The sequence below is a fragment of the Stegodyphus dumicola genome, chromosome X1, assembly GCF_044657685.1.
Source record: "Stegodyphus dumicola isolate Sdum_Otavi_A_Nest chromosome X1, ASM4465768v1".
NCBI lineage: Eukaryota > Metazoa > Arthropoda > Arachnida > Araneae > Eresidae > Stegodyphus > Stegodyphus dumicola.
In genome coordinates this window covers 72325373-72348632 of record NC_140780.1, presented here as the reverse complement: position 1 = coordinate 72348632, position 23260 = coordinate 72325373, and the positions used below count along the sequence as shown (strand labels likewise).

At 33.9% G+C, this 23260-nt stretch overlaps 1 long non-coding RNA gene across 7 annotated transcripts in view; it reads right to left on the bottom strand.

Moving 5' to 3' along the window:
* Positions 1-23260, bottom strand: part of LOC118196379 (uncharacterized) — a 224116-nt gene that overhangs the window by 85139 nt on the left and 115717 nt on the right. Inside the window, exon 1 of one of the 7 annotated variants that reach the window (XR_015038784.1) lies at positions 3514-3697. The exons of 5 other annotated variants lie outside the window; for them this stretch is intronic. This is a non-coding gene — a long non-coding RNA (uncharacterized LOC118196379). Of the gene's footprint in view, positions 1-3513; positions 3698-23260 lie in introns of those variants that run through there. One more of the 7 variants, XR_004759423.2, reaches the window with a different exon arrangement.

The following is a 23260-nucleotide window of genomic DNA, read 5'->3' as shown; positions in this document are numbered from 1 at the left end:
GAACCAAAATTAAATCTGAATTAAGATTTCACCTCTAACATAACACGCTTGCTCGCTACTCTTCGGCTTAAACTGGTCTACTAGCTGCTGCTTCCTTCTTACGGCAAAATTATCAAAAATGTAAACCTCTTGAAATAGGCAAAAATAATGTGCCAACTTGTTTGTGGCTGCAAAGTGTTTACTAAAATGAAAGGATTTAATCTGCCTCGGCTGCCAGTTTCATTATAGATCCTATTCATTATGGATCAACATTTCTACGCCATCAAAATTTCTGCTGTTCATTACAGAGAAAGAGGCAGATAAATAGATAAAAATAAGTAAAGCAAAGTTCTGGTTTTAATTGGCAATAGCTTCTCTTATTCTATATTTTAATTTGGGTATTTCCCCTTTTCTATGCGAAAAAAATTAATTCGAACTCTTTCTGTCACATCCGAACATTTTGCAGAGCTTTTAAAAGACAGTATAACGTTCGTCTTACAAGAGAGACAAGTACTCCATAGTGTAACATTTATACAAGATGAAGCTTCCTCAAACTAACTCCGTCCATATCATACGATAAAAATTAATCCTTATCATACGATTTTGCATAATGCTGCAATGTGGATACGTTTCAACCAATCAGCGAATAAGAGTTCGATTGAAATCAAAACGTTTTGAGGACCAAAAACCATTTAACATTCTCCCAGGCGTTTCATCTGAATGGGTCGCACTTCCCCGCTTGCTTGCTTTCAACTAACACATCGCGGCTCACTTCTTTGTATCATATATTGTCTTAAGATATAAACTTTCAAAAATGTGGGGTTGTAGATCGCGCCTATGATGATATGTGAATCAGAATATGCGTCTCTAGAATTGTTTTATTTGGTAGCAATATGTGCTGAATCTACAGTCCTATTTCTCCGCAAGTTTCATAATTCTGTCTACGCTATCAATCTCTCTAGTCCATTAAATATGCGCAAGAAAAACAAAGAATACGTAAAAGATTAAATTAGCAGCGTAAATTAATTTCCCTTCTGTATTCTAAAAATAGTAACTTGTATTCGCACTTCGTCATTTCGAGACTATGTCATATGACTCTTACATGATTCTGCTGATGTAAATGGAACTAAAAAAGCCAATAATAATTTTACAGACGTATTAACTATCCAAACAAAATGCATTGAGAACCAAAACTAACTCAGTCCAAATTAAGATTTCACCCTCAGCATAACGCGCTTGCTTTCTACGCTTTCTCCTAGCTTAACTGCAGCCTGCCTGCTCGTTCTTTCTTACTGCAAATTTATCTAAATTGTATAGTTTTTGAAATAGGCATATTTAATCAGCCAACTTGGTTGTGGCCGCAACATGTTTGCTGAAATAAAAAAAATGATGATTTACATGTCCTTCGCCTCCAATTTCCTATTCATTATGGATCAACACTTCTATGCCATCAAAATTCCTGCTTGTCATTACTTCTGAGTTCACACACATATATGTGTGTGTGTGTGTGACAAAAAAGAACAGAAAAAGACGTAGTAGCAATGTTGTTTGGCGTAGAACGTAGATCCATATTGAAAAAGAAAAATTCTGACTGCGTAGAAGACCGAAATACCGATCCACAATGAATAAGAAACTTGGCAGACGAGGCAGATTGAATCTTTGTTTTTATTTCAATTGACATTTGTTGCCACAATTTACTTGGCACTCCAGTAGTGCCCATTTCCAGAATATTTACATTTTAGATTCCATTGGGATAGAAAGAGAGTGTAGCGAAACAGCGTCCAAGCAGAACACAAAGTAAAAGCAAAGTACGCATTTATCTAATATGGAAGTTAGATTAATCTAAAAATGGTGCAGTCGGAGAAGTTATTACTATCTTGAGAATACAGAGAGGAAATACCCAAATAAAAAGGAGGAATTAAGAAGCTATACTAAAGTAAATAATAAAGCTGATTTACCCCCCCCCCCTTCAAAGAGAAAAAGGTTTGGTGACAGAAAAACTTTTTTAGAAGAAAACATTAAAGCATTAGCGAAGCAAGGGAGATACAGTCGTGAAAATAAATCATAGAACTTTGATCTGTATATTTTTCTAAAATAACAAAATCTTGTAAATACCATTTTTAACAATAAATGCAAATTGAAAATTATGTTAAAAATCTTCAAGTTACTTTTTTTTTTTTTTTTTTGTGAAAACTCTGTAAGGAAAGGCCTGATTTGTTCAAGCAATAACTATAAAAGTTCACAGATCATAAAATCTTTGGTTGAAAATCATAATCATAGAATTTTGCAAGCCTTAGCTTGAAAATCTTCGTAAAAATTGTTGTTGTAAATATAAAACTGAAATGTTCTTTTGCATATCCATGAAATTTGTATTAAAATTAATTATTTAGCATTTATAAAATAATCTACATTTTTCTTAATAGTAAAGCAATGTAAAATGGAATTTAGAACTTAATAAACATAGAAAAGTAACAAAATTCAGTACGATAATAAAATAAACTTGGAAAATGAGCAAGTCAGCGCTACAACTTGCTGATGGCTGTGAGATGCTTGAATACTATAGAACATAAACTCCGTTCCTTAATAAAGGTAACTGTTTTCTAGCATTGTATATTTATCAAAGTTTGCATTTATAACGTATGGCCATAAAATTTTTTGTATTTGTTAACTGATATATAAAATATGCAAAAATTAAAGACAAATAATAACATTCTGCATTGCCTTACATTAATAATATGGACCATATATATTTGTGAATTTAAAATATAAAACTAGATAGACTTAATAATTACATCCGTTTAGAGAAGGTCTTTTTAAAACTTTTCAAATATAAAAGATTTAAATGCATCTATTAATTACGTTACAAAACCACAATAAGTTTCAAAATATTATAATGTAATTAATTTTCATTCGAAACATCAAGTGAAATAATATTGCTGAAAATTATGCTTTCTATTATTATCGACATTTATAATTTACTTATTTTGTACAAACTGGAAGACCCCCCACAGCATTTTCTTAATACAAACATTTCAATCTTATGTGCAAATCCACATTAACGAATTTAGTGTACGAATTTTCACCAATGGTTAAATGGACGCTCGCGGCAGTCACTTATAAAAGCCTCAGTTCCTTGTTTAAAAGCAATTGGTCTTTCGGAACTGCGCTATAACATTCCGTAAAAAAATTAACCACACTACATCATAATATTAAAACAAATAATTATTATTATACAGGAAATAAATAAAAGTGGGAGCCTTCAAAGTTTATCTGAACATATAATAATCCATAAATTTTAAATTAATTATCATAATTCCATTCTTCTTATGATAATTATTAAATCTCTTGAATTACTCATATTTTATACGTTATTACACTATTCTGTATCAAAACACTGAAAATTTACCATAGTAAGACTCAAAATACTATATGTTTATCATATTCTATACTAATTTTTCAAAATGATTTCATTGACACAAAATTTTTATCAACAATTTAAATTTCCAGCATAAATTCAAAAATATAATTAGTTACCTAACAACCTTCCCTAAAAATAGTAAAAAAAAAACCTTAAAATTCGTTACGTAATTCTATCACACATAAATATGAAAAGTTTAAATCTTTTAAACAATAATTTCATATTTTTGCCAAACAGCACGAACAAATTGCAGAAACTTTAAGTAAAATTTAAATGCAGAGTAGAGTCCGCAGCATTTTTAATAATTTTATCTCCCTGGGAAATAAACATGAGTTCAGTTCACAGGAAGATAAACGGTTCTGAGTTTTTGACTGACGAAATGCTATTAGGTAAAGCCGGAAGAGTAAATAATAATTTTCTGTCGCGCACGCTTGAACCACATTAAACACAGATCGGCGACATTGAACCAGATATAATGCTGAATCTACTAAGCATTTTTTCACCGATGATTTAAAATACTTCTTTTTTCCTTCTAAATGCTGTAGAGATGGCCGAAGCAAATTCAGTATTCCGATTTCTCACTAGACATTCGAAATTTTGGATTTATCGGAAGATTACTTTCACTCCGCAAACACTAAGCGTGATTTTTTTTTTTTTTTTTTTTTTCCCCGAAGCACTTGTAAAAATACCACAGCAGAACTATGATATTTTCCCCCCTTTTAAATATATAAGAGGCAGTCGAATAAGTTTTCCATTGAGGAATTTTTTCACTCGCACATCCTGTCGACTAAATGATAAAAAGAGAATAGAAAAAGACGTAGTAGCAATGTTGTTTGATCCATAATGAAGAGGAAAAATTGTGATTGCGTAGAATGCCGAAATACCGATCCACAATGAATAAGAAACTTGACAGTCGAGGCAGATTAAATCTTCATTTTTACTTCCTTGTACGAAGTAAAAAGGAAGTATTGTAATCGCGAAAAGTTTCAGGCAGCATATTTCAACGAAAATATCCATTTTGCCCGCTATCGAATGCAATTTAACGATGTTTTCGCGTGATATCTGTACGTAAGGACAGAATAAAAGACTCGTTTCCTCCAAAAAAATTATAAAACTGCTTTAAAATTAATTCTGAAGAGAATTTTTCGTGGCGTCTTCGTCGTATCTCGCATAACTCAAAAACGAGTAGCCTCAGAACGTTGAAATTTTGTATATAGGACTGCTATAACATGTAGATGTGCACCTCGTATTTTGGTTGCAATCGGCCGCACCAAACGTATATAAGTATATTTATATATATATTCACTCTGTTACCCGGCTCAGTGATCTCAGTTTCTTTACTCTTATATGTTTGTAAATTGTACATTTTTTGCTTTAAAAATGATTTAATTATGTTGTTTTTATCTTCCGGTTAAGGTTTTCATGCCTTTAGTAAATCTGTATGCAATATTTTTAGAATTATCAACAATTTTAAAGTTTAATTAAGACACAATAGCACGCCGAATAAATACTGATTCAGAAGTCAAACAGCAAAAATCAGCGTTATATTTTCAAAATTTTCACAGGACAAGTTTCGAAGGTTTTACCGAACCACCATCCTCAGCTGCAAAACCGCAAATGAACAAGATAGGAAATAATGATTAGATAAGATAAGAAAGCCTGTACAAGAATAAGCAAGTGGCGCCATCTGTTGGTGAAACCAGAACTAAAACATAATTTGTTTAAAGGCCAAAGGCAAAGATGGATTGGAATTAGGATCGTTAACTAGAACAGAAAGATTTTTTTGAATGTGAAATGCCTCTAGAAAATCCAGTTCTCCAATGGAAGATGTTTTTTGAATAATTTTGGCAGCAGAAAAATTGAAAGTGTGATTTTCGGACCAACAATGTTGAGCAACAGAAGACTTCTGTGTCTCCTTTTTTTCTAACATATGCCTCATGAGGCAAACATCTTCCATTGGAGAACTGGATTTTCTAGAGGCATTTCACATTCAAAAAAATCTTTCTGTTCTAGTTAACGATCCTAATTCCAATCCATCTTTGCCTTTGGCCTTTAAACAAATTATGTTTTAGTTCTGGTTTCACCAACAGATGGCGCCACTTGCTTATTCTTGTACAGGCTTTCTTATCTTATCTAATCATTATTTCCTATCTTGTTCATTTGCGGTTTTGCAGCTGAGAATGGTGGTTCGGTAAAACCATCGAAACTAATCCTGTGAAAATTTTGAAAATATAACGCTGATTTTTGTTGTTTACTTCTGAATTAATTTTAAAGTTGTTTAAGTGCCGCTAAGCCTGTTTTTTTATGGCGACCATTGATTGTTTACATTTGAAACAGCAGACTAGTGGATTTGCTGCCAATCTATAGAAACGTAGCTTCGCAACAACAAAGATAACGCCTTCATTTATTATTGCCAATTAAATCATGCTTAATCCTTTCTGGAATTTTTTCGAGGAAATAAGTGTTTAAGATTTACTTCGTAATTTTTAATATAGATATTTTGAGGTTTTATGTATTTTTGCCTTCTCGCGAAGTGAGAACTGAATTAATTGAATGAGAAATACTCAATTGTCTGTGAAAAAATATTTCTTTTTTGTTTTATTTGCCTAATTTCTATTATACATCATTCTAGCTTTATTATAGTATTTGAATAGAACATGTGGCAACGATTAGATAATTCTATTCTTCAAATGATATAAATTTTGTGCATTATGAGTTATAATATGAACGAAATATAATACTGTTAAGTGAATTTAGCGCCAGAGTATCGCTATGGTAAACAAATACTAGAGTGAATTTTAAAGACTGCATTTATTCTATTGTGGTTTATGCGCTGTCGGCGAAGTAGATTTAATCCAATCCAATAAGTTTAAATGAAATGCAAGAAAAAATGCGTATAATTTAATATTCCGTACAAGAAAGTCATGTGGTGTACACATCAGATTTTTTTTTTTTTTCAATTGACATGTGTGGTCATAATTTACTTGGCTCTCCAGTTGTGCCCATTTCCAGAATATTTGCATTTTGATACCACTGCAATAGGAAGAGAGCGTAGGGAAACGACGTCCAAGCAGCCCACAAGGTAGAAGCGAAGTGCGCATTTACAGAATGGAAATTCAACAAGAGGAAGGTTTTAGTTTAGGTCAGAAAAGTTTTAGTTCTCAAAATTTTGAGTTCAAGTTCTGAATAACCTACGCCAACAGCTTTACCCAGGCTCAGTGGCATAGATTAATCTGGAAATTAGCGAAGTTATTACTGCTTTGAGAATAGAGAGGGGGAATACCTATATTAAAAATGAGGAATTAAGTAGATAATTTTAATTAAATTATAAAGCTGATTTACGTATTTTTTTAAATCTTACATACACACATATCTATATCTATATCTCTATATATTGTTATGAAATGTCCAGCTGCGGTAAGATAGCTTCCTAGCAAAGCGGTTTAGGGTTGCCAGAAAATGGCAAGGGAAGGCAGAGTTGTCATATTTGGCGAGAAATCGCCAAAAGGCGACATTTGGAGACAAAATTGGCGATATGCCAAAGGCGGATGGAGAACCTTCTAGAACGAATTCTTACCGGTTTGGACCAGAATGTTCTCGGAGGCAGCCCAAAAGCTATATAAACCCTGTTTGCACGCGGAGTCAGCGAACGAGAGTGAGTGAAAGTGTCTCGTAGTCTATCGAGTTGATCGCGAGTTAGTGCCTTGTCGGGTGTTATCTTGAGTGTGTTGAGCTTCGTGAACGACCAAACTGAGTCGGAAGCTGCAGTCTAGTGCTTATCGTCGAGTGCATCGCGAGTTGTAGAGTGGAGAGTCTCGAGAGTACATAGAGTACATAGAGTACATAGAGTTCCGAGAAAAACTGAACAGAGTCGGGAGCTGTACTGTGGTGCTTTGCAGTGAAGCTGCCTCCATCTTTATAGCCTGATAACCTGAAGACTGTGTCGCTGATATTTTCAGCGTGCTTGTCGTGTTTTTTCGTCGACTGTAAACGTGCTTTTGGAGCTGTCCTGAATAATACTGGCTAAATAAATTGTGTCTGATTCTTCATCAAGTGTTATCGTCAATCACTCCAAATCCACGAACCCGTTCAAAAACGCAAATATATATATGTGTGTGTGTGTGTGCACAGGGCTTAATATCTGAAGTGCCAGAGCCCTCTAAGGTCGTCAGGAAGGGGGCCAAAATAAATAAATAACTAATAAAATAATCAAATGACTAATCATTAAAATAGTTAAATTAAAATTCAATAAAATATAAAGAAATAAATAAATAATTAATAAATCATTAAATTTATGATAAATAGTTAAATAAAAGAAATAAAATACTAGGCTCATCTTATTTGAAACTCTTGCTGGACTTCCGATATCATTCAGAAATTAAGCAATAGCTTAGCCGGACTCCGACTGAATTCAAGCCCTGAATATACGGTATAATGTACTATTTCAAGGGATGAGAGAAACAAAAACCATTCTTCTTCCAGCACACTAATGGAGAAAAGTAAAAAATTAAAGCGACACTAATGAGAATAGAGTGAATGCTACAACTAATATAAGAGTATGGAAATAAATTTTAATGGAGAAATGTAGCTTCGAAAACAGAGAAAAGTCCTATGCTTTCTGACCGCTATGCCCTGGTGATACAGTTCTGGATGTCAAGAAGAATCCAGCTGGGCCAAAAAGGTTTTCCCCGAATCCGATCCGATAATAACATGAGAACAAACGTAAGGTATGCTCAAATGACAGTTCTTGTCTCCCGTATTTAGCTACGTGTTCAAGTCTGCAAAGCTCCTGGACGTGGATGACCAAGGTAATCACTTTTAGTACTTTCGTAAACAAAACATTTTACCCGCTCTCATAAATTCACTGCACTACCTGGAGAATAAAACTTTGCCAGGTGGATGGGGAAATTTCTTTCCTTAAAAGTGTTAACACCTCCAATCATTTTTCCCAAGAGGAAAAACAGGCAGGCATTCGGAAATTATAACCGATTTTTAAAGCATACTTATTTTTAAAATAAAATTTTTCCGCTGAAACTGCATTCCATTTAGGGCTCCGGTGGTCTCCGGCTGGAATCACATTTACCTCAGGAGCTGAGAAGTACCGGAACCCGGCTCAGGTGGGTATTAATAATGCGTATTAAGATTTTCTAAATACAAGTAAAAAGACAGGGAGGATGGTATAAAAATTAGATTTCGTAGGATTTCGTAATTTTTATGAAATTGATATTTTAAACTTTAAAATGCTAAAACAAAAGTACATACATAATTTGAAACACTTTCATAACTGGAAGCATATGTCTACGTTCCACTGTTGGAAAAATAAAGGCAGCGTAATGACTCTTGTGAACCAGGTGTGCATACGCAGGATGATTCAACAACATTTGTCAGGAATGTGAGTTCTGCTGGCCTAAATTGTCATTCTCATTAGTTCGAGTGTGTGTATCGCTTTAGAAGCACGGAGCTCGCCGACATGCATTTTATCTAGAGGGCTACAGCTGAAACGTAGGGACTCTTCAAGGAAGACGCACCGTAGAACCTCCTTTCAGCGGGTGCTCTGTTTCCATCAACGCGTCATTTTTTCGTGCACCCAAAATCTGTTTATTTCGGTCACCGCTACCGGCCCTATTGTTTTTACGAGATATATTTTAGTCAGTCTTTCTCTATATACAGACTTAGTTTTATTACAATTAATTTTGAATATGAAATGCTGTCTCTTATTTTACCAACAATTACCTTGCGAAGTAGTAACGTACATGTAGGACTTTATAAGAGCTTTATGTTTGCATTAATGCCTTGAACGCAAGTAACTTTCAGAAAGCGCTTCTCATGTTTACAGTAATACACAATACGAAATACGTCCATTCAATCAGAAGTTAAATTTACTTCGAGATAAATCTCATTACAAGCAAAAATTATCCCATCGATCATTCGTGAGCCTAGGTTTCATATTACACAGAATTACATTTTACAGGCTATTTTAATAATAGAACAGAATCTAAACAGACGCTAATGAAGAAATTCTTTGATGAGAATTTATTAAAAAACTGATGTATTTTATTCACATAATTTTTCAATGCATATTACAAATATCATCAGAAGAGGTATCTATGTAAATATGATTTCTGTTTTAACTTGCATAGTAGTTATGTAAAAGCCAGAATGTAACAAAAGGTTAAATGTTATTTCTGCCTTTGGTAGAGCAGTTTATATTCCATTAAAATGTCTGCTATCTAATATTTATGTATTAATTGATTTATGTCAGAAGACTAAATGCTATTCTTATATCCGTAACTTTAATTTATCTCGATCGAAGAACCTGCTAATTAATCTTTATAAAATACTTTAAAATGAATGCCTTTAGTGAAGAATTTGACTCATTAGTACGTATAAATTTGATATTTTGGTGACGAATATGATTTTTTTGTTTTTGTTTTCTAAGAGTGAAGAGCTTCATTTCTAGTTTCTGCAAGCTTTTATTTCTATCGGTACATATTTTATCCTTTTGTGCCTTGTGACTGTTTGACATAATTCATGCTCATAGGCATAATTGATGTCCAATAAAGGAGCTACAGCCCGACACTAAATAACATAGACAATAAAAAAAGTTGTTGCTTTATGGACTGAAGGGCAAGCTGATAAACGATAAGTTATTTTGGGAATATGTCGTAGATAACTGGAACTGGGGATTGTTAGGAAACCGATCATATCGCTTGTCATTCTGGTCATATTCTTCAAGACCACGCAACAGTGTCCATTAGGAACATTGTCCTTGGATCAAAGGAATTATTTATAGATGAATAGCTGTCGGACATTGGCCATTTGGCAAGTGCTATTGATTTTAACTTAGAAATCCTGCTACATATATTACCAATCTTGGTATTTTTGTCTAATTTTATCACTCAAAAAATTAATAATACTATAAAAATTAAAATTCATAGAAATTATTTAAAGATTTTACGAGAAATTATTTTTTACAAATGCTTCAAAATATCTGCAGTTGCTGCTACTGGAAAGATTCATTTAAAACAGTATATATCTCATCTCAAGGTTCTTTTAACGTTTAATGCTTGTCACAGACAACTCGAGAAATAAAGTGAAAAACACAGTCGAGAAATACCTCTTCTAGCTGGAAACCTTGTTTCATATTTCAAAAACACTTGATGGCCGAGATAAAATAATGACTATCAGACTGAATAAAGATTTAAAATAGGTAACGAGAAAGTACTGAGAAGTTTGAGAACGGTTAAATTAGGACAACAGTAATATTTTTACAGCACTAGAAACAGATTTCTCACAGATAGACTGCTCTGAATTATTACGTTATTTTCTTTATTTTTTCAGCTGTTACACTACATACAACAACACGCTTTCATGTAAGAACTAAAAAAAGAAGGGCTTTAGATTGTTTTTATTTATCTCCAGATCCAGACTTATATTTTCTTACGAAAGGTCTCATAATTAATTATAAGAAGAAATCAAGTCATCCTCTAACTTTGGACACTAATAGTTCTAAAACGACTTCTGATTAACATCATTACAATTTTCAATGAAAACAAAAACTTAGGGGACGGAATTAGAATAGTCTTTACTTTTTCTGTTATCAACAATCCCTCGAAGAGACTTTCGAATCTACAGATTTTAGGTGCCCATATTCCACAAAAAAAATTAAGAGATTAGACAGTCACAAATGTCCATATATATCCGCTAGTCGAATGAAAGGAATCTAGTTCTCGCTGCAAGTTAAGTATTCAAAAACTGATATGTGAAATGAAATCATATGTACGGGTTATCATAAAGAAAAAAAGCAGATCAAATTATATTCAGTTTTTATAAAGCCTGTATTTCTGCTAAAATTTCGAATTAGAAAGCTTGTAATAGTTGTTATAGTCCATGATAACAAAATGAAAAAAAACATTTATAAGCAAAGGATTCACTTATTTTTAACTTAATTTATAAACTGAATTTTAATTCTTCTTTAGTGAATTTAAATATTCTTATATGCGACATTTACGGGTATTATTTTGATATCGCATTCAAGTACACAGGTAAGAAATTTTCTTATTTGGTGAATATTAAATTAACCTTTTTAACTCCCAAACTATCTTATGTAATGACATCTAATACACTACCTTGATAAAAATCTGACTATTTATGTACCGAAACAAAATTATTGGAAAGCTTCCTAATCCAAATATATGGATATTTTATACAAATATATGGATAAAATCACGCGACAGATATGAATAAGCTTCGAAATTATTTTACATCTTCAAACATTTTTATAACTTAGGGATCCAAAAAAGCTTTGTATTCAAGTGTTTCCTATACAAAATACTTTTTCCAGCTATTCGTTGAAAGTAGAATTACTGCTTAAAGCTTTAAGCTGAATAAAATGTAAGATTTCTTACATGGAGTCCCATGTTGCTATTTTAAGTGGCTCAAAATAAATCATGAACGCAGAAGTTCGATTTATGATATATGTGGAAATTTGCGTCTAATAAGTTCTTACTTATTTCAGAAGAGGTTTTTTAATCTAACCTGTCGCAGAGATTTTTTCCGCAGTGTTAATTTGTTTTAAATTAACCCTCAGTAAATACAGAAGAAGTCCTAGAAATTCAAGCACATATTTTTGCCCAATGATGATACTTCATTATGCCTGGGCATAACTATACTTATTTAGAGTTATTTCTATGCAAATGAAATTATAAATTATTTATATGATTAACTTATTACATATTTGACAGGGCGGGGACAAAGATGAGGCAAATGAGACATTTGTCTCAGATGAAGAACCAGAAGGGGCACCAAATTAGCTACAAAAATTTTGGAACTCAATTTAATAAAAAAATAATGATTTTAGGATTTTTAATTTTCAGTACTTGAGTATATAAAGAAGTATTAACAGTTTTTTGTTATAAATAATCCAGCTGTATTAAGAGAAGTGCTAATAACATGAATTTATTCTGAAAAATGCTGAGAGATCACAGTGCTGTATGTATCGTTTTCTAATATTAAAATTCATGTTTGAAATATTGTTTTGAAGTTAATTTACTCTTATTGTAATGACTTGCATAGATTAAATTGTCCAAAAATCACCATGCTGCCGATATTAGTAATTCTCTACTGTTTCCTTTCACTCGGAACAATTGTCTCCATTCGGTTAACGTTTAATTATTTTACTTCGCCATAACAAATTCTTAAAAGGCCATTAAATGAGTTTGGACTTCAGTATGGATGCGTCACCGTCCTTACTTTATGAGTTAGGCCGCCCAGATGGTATAGTGATTAGGGGAGTCAGCTACTAAACCAAAGGGCCCAGGTTCGAATCCTGGAGAAGGCATGGTTGTAACTGACCGTCCCTTCATAGGAGGTAACGGTGGTCGCTCAGTGGCTCATAAGCGGTTAAAGCCGAGCTGCGTTGCTAAGGCTACATCCCATAACCATTGTCTGTGCTACATCCCAGAATCTGGTTTAAGGCTCGTGGCACAAGGTTCCAACTTTATGCCGTGTTTGGGATAAGCGTCAACCAATCAGAGCGAAGCTAAAACGAAGCGGCTTTCTTTATACGATTTCGTTGTCACATCGAAGGCGATATTTTTTTTTTTAATATGGAGCACATCGTATCCGAACGAAATAATGAGTTGATCTCGCAAGAAATCTACGATGATTTTTTAATGACTTTTCACAATAAATTGAAAAATATGGATTAAACTCGTAAAAAGGATCATGCACGCTGTGTATGATCCTGTAGATGATTGATCCCATCCATTATTTTTCATTTTATTATGAAAATTCTTTTAAAAATGCATGCTTGCAAAAATTTTTTCTTTGTAAATTATTATTATTATTACTTTTTTTTTGTTTATTATTATTGTATAAATTATTACTATCATTTTCTTCCTGTTTAATTATTTTGTATTTAAGAATAAATTTATTGAAAATGCTGGAAATATTGTATTGCTATTTGCTTCAAATGCTGATTTTCTTTCCAAACAAACTTCATGAATTAATTTTACTAAAACATCAAATCAATATCAAGAATCTGCTGTTTTTTTTAAAGTAAAAATATTACTTAAAAAAAAAAAGAAAAAAATATTTTCACTTATTTAAGAATAGTCACAATAGTCAATTCAATGGTGTAAGCTTTGTATAAGTAATAAAAGATTAATCTTTTGAGAAAATTCTCTTATGAATTCCAAGAAGGAAAAAATGTAGTGAAATATCCTTAAAACAACAGTCTAGACAGTTTTGTATCCTGTTGATGTTCTGTTCTGTTTTTTAATTACGCTCTCCATGAAAGGAATTTACTTTTAATGAAACTGAATAGCACACATAATTCATAACATGGACTATAATTTAATGAATAGTATTTGTTATTATTATCCAGTCTTTATTACTATCATTTGAATGGAATTTTGATCATTAAATTCACGCTATTTCTCTGGTAGAAATTCCTGGATAAGGCATGAATGTTTATAATTTTGTTGTATTTGAAGAATTGTGTACCTAAAATTTGTCAGTGTGAAATTACTTTTGAGATATTGGTCGTAAACAGAAATGACAGCATATGTTGAAATTAAACTCTTTTTGGTGCTTTAATATGCATGTCCGCCAGTGAGTGAAGAATTGTCATAATCTGTCAGCAAATGAAAAATCATTAAAAGTACTTACTCCTGACAACAGACGTGGATGATTGGTTTGGTTTGGTTTATTGAGGTTACGGCAAAGCACACTAGGGCTGTCTGCCTGAAGAAAGGGATGCCTTCGTGGAGAACTTTCTAAGGAAAACTGGCTCGTATACACGTTACACATGGGGAAAACCATGAAAACACCCATGCAGCGCGGGATTCGAACCTCGGACCGAACTACCAGTGTTCAGCGACTTATCCTCTCTGCCTCTGGTGGGCTCCAGACGTGGATGAAACTTAACATCTATGACATCTCAAAGCAGAGCAGTGTTTAATTTGAATTACTCATGCGATATAAATATACCAGTTTTCAGAATTATCCATAAAAATTCCTGAAAGTTATTATTTATTTTGTACTGTAGTCTCTCGAGTGTAACCCCCTTTTTTTCAGGAAAATATGAAATTCAGGTGTGCGGCTCATACACTGACTACCAATAAGTATTTGGACACCTATGAAGAAAAGAAAAACTAACTTTATTCAAAATCAATAGTTGGTAGAGCCTCCACGAGAGGTAATTACAGCGTGGACCCTCCGGTGCATACTTTCCACAAGTCTTTGTATGACAGCTAGTGGTATTTTCTTCCACTCGGCTTGGAGAAGACATAGAAGTTTCTTCACCGATTTTGCACGGGTAGTGCACCCCTGAATTCGGCGATGCAACTCGTCCCAGAGGTTCTCGATAGGGTTAAGGTCTGGACTCTGGGCAGGCCAGTCCATTCAATGAACTCCATTGGCACCATACCAAGCCTTGGTTAACGTCGAAACATGACAACTGGCATTGTCGTCCTGAAAGTAACAGGGGTCCAACCCGTAAAACTGCCACAACGTAGGAAGCACATTGTCATCCAAAATAGTGCAGTAGTAGGCATCGGAGTTGAGCTTACCATGAATGGGGACCAAGGGTCCCAGCCCATACCAGGAGAAACACCCCCAGACCATAATTCCACCTTCGCCGAACTTGACTCTTGGCACAATGCATTCTGACAGGAGACGTTCTCCAGGTAGACGCCAAACCCAGACCCTGCCATCCGAACGGTAAAGGGTGAATCTTGATTCGTCACTCCAAAGAACCCGTTTCCACTGATCTACGGTCCAATTTGATGTGCTTTGCACCACATTAACCGAGCAGCGCGGTTGGACTTTGTGATCAGAGGCTTATGGGCAGCAGTACGACCATGAAAACCAAGCAGATGTGCTTCCTTACGGATGGTATTCATTGAAACAATACTTCCGGATGCCTGTTGAAACTCCTCGCGGATGAGGGCTGTCGGTTGGGTGCGGTTCTTCCGAATTTCTCTGAAGAGCATTCGTCGGTCTCTATCCCCCAGTTTCGTTGGTCTGCCGATTTGGGGCACATTTCGACAATTACCCCTCACCTTCCACTTCTTAATCACATAGGCCACTGTCGATATTGGGTACTTCAGATCGCTAGATATGTCCCTTAAGGATCGGCCACATTTGTGATACCCGATAATTATACCTTTTTCGAAATCAGAGAGCTCCGAACTGCGAGACATCTTGCATGCGACTAAAGCCGATGCTGTTTCCTACACGATATATACCGGCGGAGTCCGTGGCGTACCTTGGGACCGCAGATATCGTCATTTGCATAGGTGTCCAAATACTTATTGGTAGTCAGTGTACATGCAAATGATTATAAATAGATGCATACACACTGCTGACAACACGGCAAAATGTATTTAATGATTGAGCATAAATTACATTGTTGGGTGAACTTTTCATAATATTATACTAGTTGTGGTTTGGTGACCACTTGTGGGATACTAGTACTAGTGATAATTGATACTGGTAGTGCAGCCAACTACTTTAGTGATCGACAGTGAATAAGGAGTTCTAAGCACAGAAACATATTCCTTTTGATTGAAAATTTAAAAAAATAATAATAATGTATGGTAAGTACTGTTTTCCTCTTAACTGCTTTCAAACCTGGAAAATAGAAAAATATTACATACAGGCTATCTGTCACTTATCGACAAGATGTTTTTTAATTAGGCATATTTAGAATATCGTATTTCTCCTAAGAGAAATTACATATAAAAATTGAAGAAAGTTTTATATATATAAATATGTTTATAGTATAGAGAGTACTACAGTGCAATGCAAAAATATTCCATACTGCTCTGCACAGAAATCTGTGCCAAATAAGTATTGGTCTTTCCAAAAAAATATCTCTAGACCATTTCGTTCTTTTCCTTTTTTTGCCTTCTTCCGTTGCCTCTTGGCTGATAAGAAGGGCAAATAAAAGAGCATTCTGTTGAACCAGTAAAATTTTGTGGTGAGCTCAAAAAGCCATGATACAAAATAAATAAAATAAGCAGAGCGAGCGCGGGAAACCAATCGAGCTAGAAAACAGCGTGCGAAAGGTGTAGACACATCCACGCATGCGCAAATTTAGCTTCTCTCAATGGCTACAGCTTAGCACCCGTCTTGCAGGTGTGAATGGAACTCCTGTATTTTATGCCCTTATGACTATGCCTCTATGCTCTTTATGCCGCCGTCTGAACGCAGCTTTAGATACCCCCACAATAAAATGGCCACCACTTCCGGCCTTAGGAGTGGCCAATGTCGAAAAAGGACAGAATAGTGCCCACCGTTAAAAGGACAGAAAAAAAGAAAACAAGAAAACTTTATGAGTTAGGCTTAGGCATGGCTTTACGCATTAGGTCTGCTGCAGTTTGTTGCCGCAGATCTAAGACAATAAGCCCAACGCGCAAATTAACCCGATGCGCCTAAGCCACTAACACATTAAGCCATTGGCAGACTAAATATGGATACTTCAAAATGAAATATACCGAATTATCAGTCTTTCTCTTCTTCTTCTTCTTTTTTTTTTTTTTTAATAAAATTTGTCACTGAATGAGACGCATGATTCATCTTTTCAATTTTGTCGTATCCACATTTAGTTTGATATATTTCTTGTTTAATCTAAGTTATATAGTTATATATTTTTTAAGTGAGCAATAAAAAAACCCTTTGTTTGACATAGATTTTGAAACCTACTGCAAACTAAGCTTGCTTCCTATTTTCTATACCTTAGAAAAAATTTACCAAGTTCGAAATGAAGTAGCTATGCTCGATTTAAAATTCTTTCAAGAACTAAAGAATTATTACATATTTTTATATTTGATTATGCAGCAGGTATTTTACATAATGTCATCGCCATCAGTTATTAGACACATGTACATAAAAAGGAATCCATAACTACTGAAGAAAACACTACAGATTTTATCGAAACTCGAGAAAAACTTGCAGTGCTTTATCGGAATTTGTGTGCATCTTCAAGAAAGATGGCCTCGTAATTCAAAATTTTCGATGTTAAGGATATGATTGCGCTGTGAATTTGACTGAATTGTACAAAGGTGTGTAAACCATTATTTGATAAAAAAAAATAATCAAGCGAAATATATTCCTTCTTCTAATCATAGCATAAATTTAGAATGCAAAAATGTTACTTCTACAGATTCAAGCATGTTAATATATTTTGGAGGTATACAGAGGAGATATACAATATACATCTAAGATGTTTTCGCATCTTCAAACGAATGGGTTGCTTTGCGTCTGTGTATAAGCGTCAGGAGCCAATGCTGTTAAAGAATTGTATCTACAAATAACCGAAGTATATGAGTAACTAAAAAATCGGCATCACATGGCAAATTATTGCAGTGCTGCGAAAATAATAGCATTTTAAAGAAAATTAATTTTAAAATTTTATGCGTGTTATTTGCGTGGAATTTAAGATTGCAAGAAAGAGGAAAGTAAATAAAGCCTTGCGCCACCCAGGCGGTATAGTGGTTAGGGAAGCCTACTGCGGTACCGAAGAATTTCAGTATATTTAAAATAATAAAAAGGCCGTTCAGTCGGTATAGTGATCAGGGAAGCTGACTGCGATGCCGAAGGGCCTGGGTTCGAATCCCGGAGAAGGTATGGTTGTAACTGTCCGTCCCCCTTCATAGAAAAGGCGATGGTGGTCCACCTATTAGGTGCCTCCATAATAAAGAGACCACCACATCTGGCCTTGTATAGATTAATGGACTAGGTTACATTTGTAATTGTTCACAATCTGCCATTGGAAAAAAAAATAATAATAAAAGTTATATTTTGGACAGCAAAAACTTTCAAACATGGACATCCTGTCTACAGAATACGAATCAAATAATCAAATAGATTTTATGATGGCAATAATTTTTTATTGATGAATTTATTTTTGTAAAAACAAGAAAAATAAATTATGAAAAAGGCTAAAAAAGTAGTGCACTCCTTTTTATATTAGCTACGTTATTATTTATGGTATTTCTTGTATAACTGTAGCTCTTAAATAACTGTAGCAGTGTTATTTTCTGTTTATTAAAAAGAAAATTTTTAACACTTTTCATTTCAAATCTGTAAATCATCAGTTGTCTCATTTTTCTGAATATATTAAGCTATCATTAAATTTTACAAACGTTGTGATTTGAAATAGTTACCTTTAATGAGTTTAAAAGTGCCCAGTTATAGTTACCATGCGCTGTGTGTGTATAGACGTGTACATTTCATCCCTCCTCAACAAATGACCGGGCACCTAACATCGCTGGGGCGCCATTTTTTTGCCTCACGTGAAAAAATATGTAGTCACGGCCTTGGTATTTTGATTTATAGATCTGAAATGCACGATCGTACCAATTGCAGGCTGAAGTTTTCACTGCACCAGTTTAACAATAATTTCAAAAAAAAATAAACATGAATCTCAGTAAGAAAGTGACGTAGTGTAATGGTTTAATTTGTCATACCAAAATAAGAGAGCAGAACTAGAAGCATCAAGTATTTGAATCTATAAATATTTGTACGGCCTTATGACCTCATGTTTGCAACTATGTTACAATTTCAAATCGAAAATATGATGCTTTAACTGACGATACTTTATATCTCCACACGCACGCGCGACCTAAAAGCTGAGAAGTCGACCTTGAACCTAAAGAAAAAAATAAAGTATGAAGCTTTATCTCGGATTCAGCGCATGATAAAATGTAGATTAGGGGTCGGCAACCCAAAATACGAGGAATGATATAAAAGTCCCCCTCAGCTTTTTTTCGATTTTCTTATTCTCACCAAGTTTCACGCTGCTTGTACTTCACGTCAAGTGCGTTAATGCATAGAAAATAAGGCCAATATGGAGGTCGTAATAGGAAAAGAATCCCTGATGAAGAGATTTGTTGATTTTGATTAAAAGACAATAATGATAAGATAATTCACTGTACTTCTGCGTTTGCTGTCTGATAATGTTATTATCTTAAGCATTATAAAGCAACTTCTAAGTGATAAATAATATTTACGAGCTGAAATACTTCTGTTTCAAACAAAATTTTCTTAATTATTTGCATGATACGGAGCTCTAAGAGCTTTTCAGCATCTACTAGTTACTATCTGGTTAACTATCTCCTTCTCTGTGGTATTTACCTAGTTTTCATCTACTCTACGTTACTCATTATGGTGTGTATTTTGCACATGTCCTTCCTGTATTATATGAATAACTGACAATTTTAGGAGAAACGACAGTATAGCTTAATTTTTTATACAAATGAAATTTGAAAATGGTCATCGAAATACACTAATACGAAGTAAATCTAAAACTCAATGCTAATATTTTTATTTAATTTTTATCCCTAATATTTGTTCTCTCAAGTTAATTTTACTTCAGGTAGTATCTGCTTACATTATCCGATTGTTCACAACAGTTGTGATCCACCTGGAAGATGTGATATTCGTTATAGCATACTCCTTTTATTCAGTCCTTGAATGGCGTGAGGAACTGGTTTCACCTTGTAATCCATATACAGCTATTTTAATCTGTGGAAGAATTTTACGAGAATTTTATTTTTGGTGGAGTCAATCTTCGGCCTCATACTTGGTTAGGAGACTTGTCTCACTTTTCTGCGGAACTCCTTCAAAATTAATTTTCTGTCTCTAATGAAGTCAAACATTTTTATATAATTGCTTTAGATATTATTTTGCAACCATTTACAATAATATGCTTAATGAATGCTTTTCCCACATGAAACTCTATCTTTTTTAATAATTCTTTCGTAATCCTAGGCAGATATCAAAATTTATTTCACCAATGGTTGTGTATGCTAAAATATGTGGAGTCGTGGGAAGAATCACTGATTTGACGGGAAGACCCATTGGTTTGACAACGATTTGAATTTTAGTCAAACTGTTTAAGACCCATTTTGTCAAATGCTGTTATTCCAGATAGTGATCTTTCTCCTTAATCATCAAATCTTCATATCAATCACGTTGCATCAAGCAATGAGGGATCAACATAACACAAACATATGTCTTCTCCAAAGTTTCTGTCAAAATCGGCATATTGATATTGGTAAAATTACTTTAGCTTGCGATATTTTCTCTATTTTTCAATTTCTTCTTTGATTACCTTCTTTCTTTCTACCTCGCACTAGGTCGCACTTTCGTTGCGCTAGGTTAGGGTCGCCGGTAAATATCGCACTAGGTTAGAAGCATTTTGCTGCCCCGCATATCTAATATTTTTCACTTTTTAGTACTGCCGCTCTGCAGCTGCACTGGTTCCCCTGGCTCTGATGCCAGCATTACACTTCCTTTAATCTGTTGATATTTTTTGTCTTCCTAATTTTCGATCATTATGTACGCCTGACACGTCCTTCATGAAAGCTTAGTAGCCAAACGAAAAGTTGTACAATGATCCACTGCTTGATCACTCCAAATTTCAGGCAATAATCTGAAATTTTGCTCCCGTAAAAGTTTATTTTTAAAGCTTGATCTTTTATTTTCTAACGTATCCTCTGCCTACAGGATCCATTTCAAAATTCTTTTTGAGATTTATTTTCTGTACACAGGGTAGGTAACTCAATGGAAAGTTGTGCTATGCAACCAACCATTAGGCTGGCAGTAATTTATTTTAAACTTTCTTCTGAGTTATTTCACTTAGGAACTCAAGACGAGACGGTAAGTCATTTGACCACCTTTATGGGTCCAGCAGTTAGAATATGGTCGATCCGTAGATCTATTTGGCAAGAGCTTAGGAACTAAACAATTGTGCAGACGTCTGCCGTGTTACAAAAGGCCTCCATATCGAGCATTTTTGCACGTCCCTAGAAAGATGAAGAGTGTCGCTTTCATGTTATACCTGAATTTGCGAAATAAATTCATTATAGTAGTGACAAGTATGTTTTATTTCTGTAATATTAGTTTTTATTTGCCATGTATTTGAAAAACAGTTCAAAATTAAACAGCTAGGCTGAAGAGTTCGGCTGGTAGACAGATGGAATATGCGCTCGACAAAGCGTTTATATAACCCGGCAAAATGAACTGCTAGATTTATTAGCAATAGGATATGTTTGTCCAGAATGATCGTAAAGATTCAAGAAGGTGGTTTCGAGAATTTTCAATGATGCGCATGAACTTCGTTATCTATGTCCAAAATTATTGGGAAGATTCGAAATATAGTTTCGAGGATTTTCAATGATACGCAGTGTACTGATTACTAAAACATTCTGGCAGATTCCGTTGGATGCCACACTGAAACACTGTATCAGTCAGGGCCGTCGTGAAAGATATTGATTATTCAAATACCTCTGAAACTGCAATCATATTTTTTTCTTTTGGTGAATTCTTCTATACTGGGCATCAGTTAAACTAGTTATTCAAAAGTTTTGGGAAAAAATATTTAACGATTTCTTAGGATTCGAATTCTAAAGATTCGAATAATCACAGTCTAAAGATTCGAATAATCACAGTTCATTGTGTGGAGAAACAAAATTACTCTTTAAGAAAAAGCATAAACAAGTTAATAGCTTATTTTTAAATAAATATTCTTTCTCGAATAACAGTTTCTCTGCAGTGCCCGTTGACGTGTATCATTTAATTTAGACTTTCTAAAAGAGTTTAAAAAAAAACACTGAATTTTCTTTTTAAATTCTTTTAGAAATTAGATTTCTTTTGATTTGTAATTTACTTAAATAACATTTTGACCATAACTCGACCGATGAATATGCTTCCAATTCATTTTACTTCTACTAAACTAAAACAACAATAATTACAAACGGAGATGTATAAAGGAAATCACAAAAAAAAAATACATTTGGTTTCTCTAGCTGAAGAAAAAACGCGCAGTTGCCCAATACAAGAGTTACAAATTTTTATTTTCTTAGCAATTAACTTTTTAAACACAAAACAGTAGATATAAGATATGTATTTATTCATATTTATATGTAATTATGCTAATCACATACTCATTAATTTACTTCAAAAGTTTCTTTATATTCAAAAACCTGTCTCATTATTTTTTAAATGATATAAATTTGGACTTGTGGCTCTCGAACGTTCATAAAATCTATCACGTGGCTCCCATCTTCTTAAAGTCTGGCCATCCCTAGTATATACAGTAAACCCTTGTCGAGCGCGAGGGTTTCTTCATAAATACATTGCAAGCACAGCAAAATCACGCTCCTCAAATTTAACTTTCTGTAGAAAAAATATCTTGAGTATAGTTCAAATTAAGAAAATATGAATAACAAACTCTGGGTCGCATAGCAAAATGTTAGTGTCGTGAACATTTAATTCAGATACATGAATTTAAAGAAACATTAGTCGATATATCTTCATTTTCTTTTATTGCGATGATCTTGTAACTTTTACACACTGCGTGATCCATCGAGAGGCCCTTATAACTAAAAAATTACAATTACGAAGCCGAACGATGTACTTCAGGATGCTGTCAAAGTTATAAACTTTATTAAAATCAGTGCCTTTAAAAAAGACATGGGCTCCAAGTACAAAACTTAATTATTACACGTAGAAGTAAGACGGATGTCCACAGGGCCAAATAGCAATATGTTTACTTCGAATGATAAAACTGAAGGTTTTAATTTAAAAAAAATCGGAAACTGGAAGAATAGCGTGGAAAATGATTCACGCGAAACGCTACCGTCTTTCGACAATTTTATTACTAAAAAAAATAATGTAAAATTTTAATTACAAAAATTTATTACAGATTTCTTGAAAACCCTAAAAACACAGTTTTGTAAATATTTTATCTAATTTTGATTTAAAAAAAAACATTTTTGACTGACATTAATGAGATTAATCACCTGCCACGCAAAGCCCCAAAAATGCCATGCAAATGAGGAATTTTCCGAG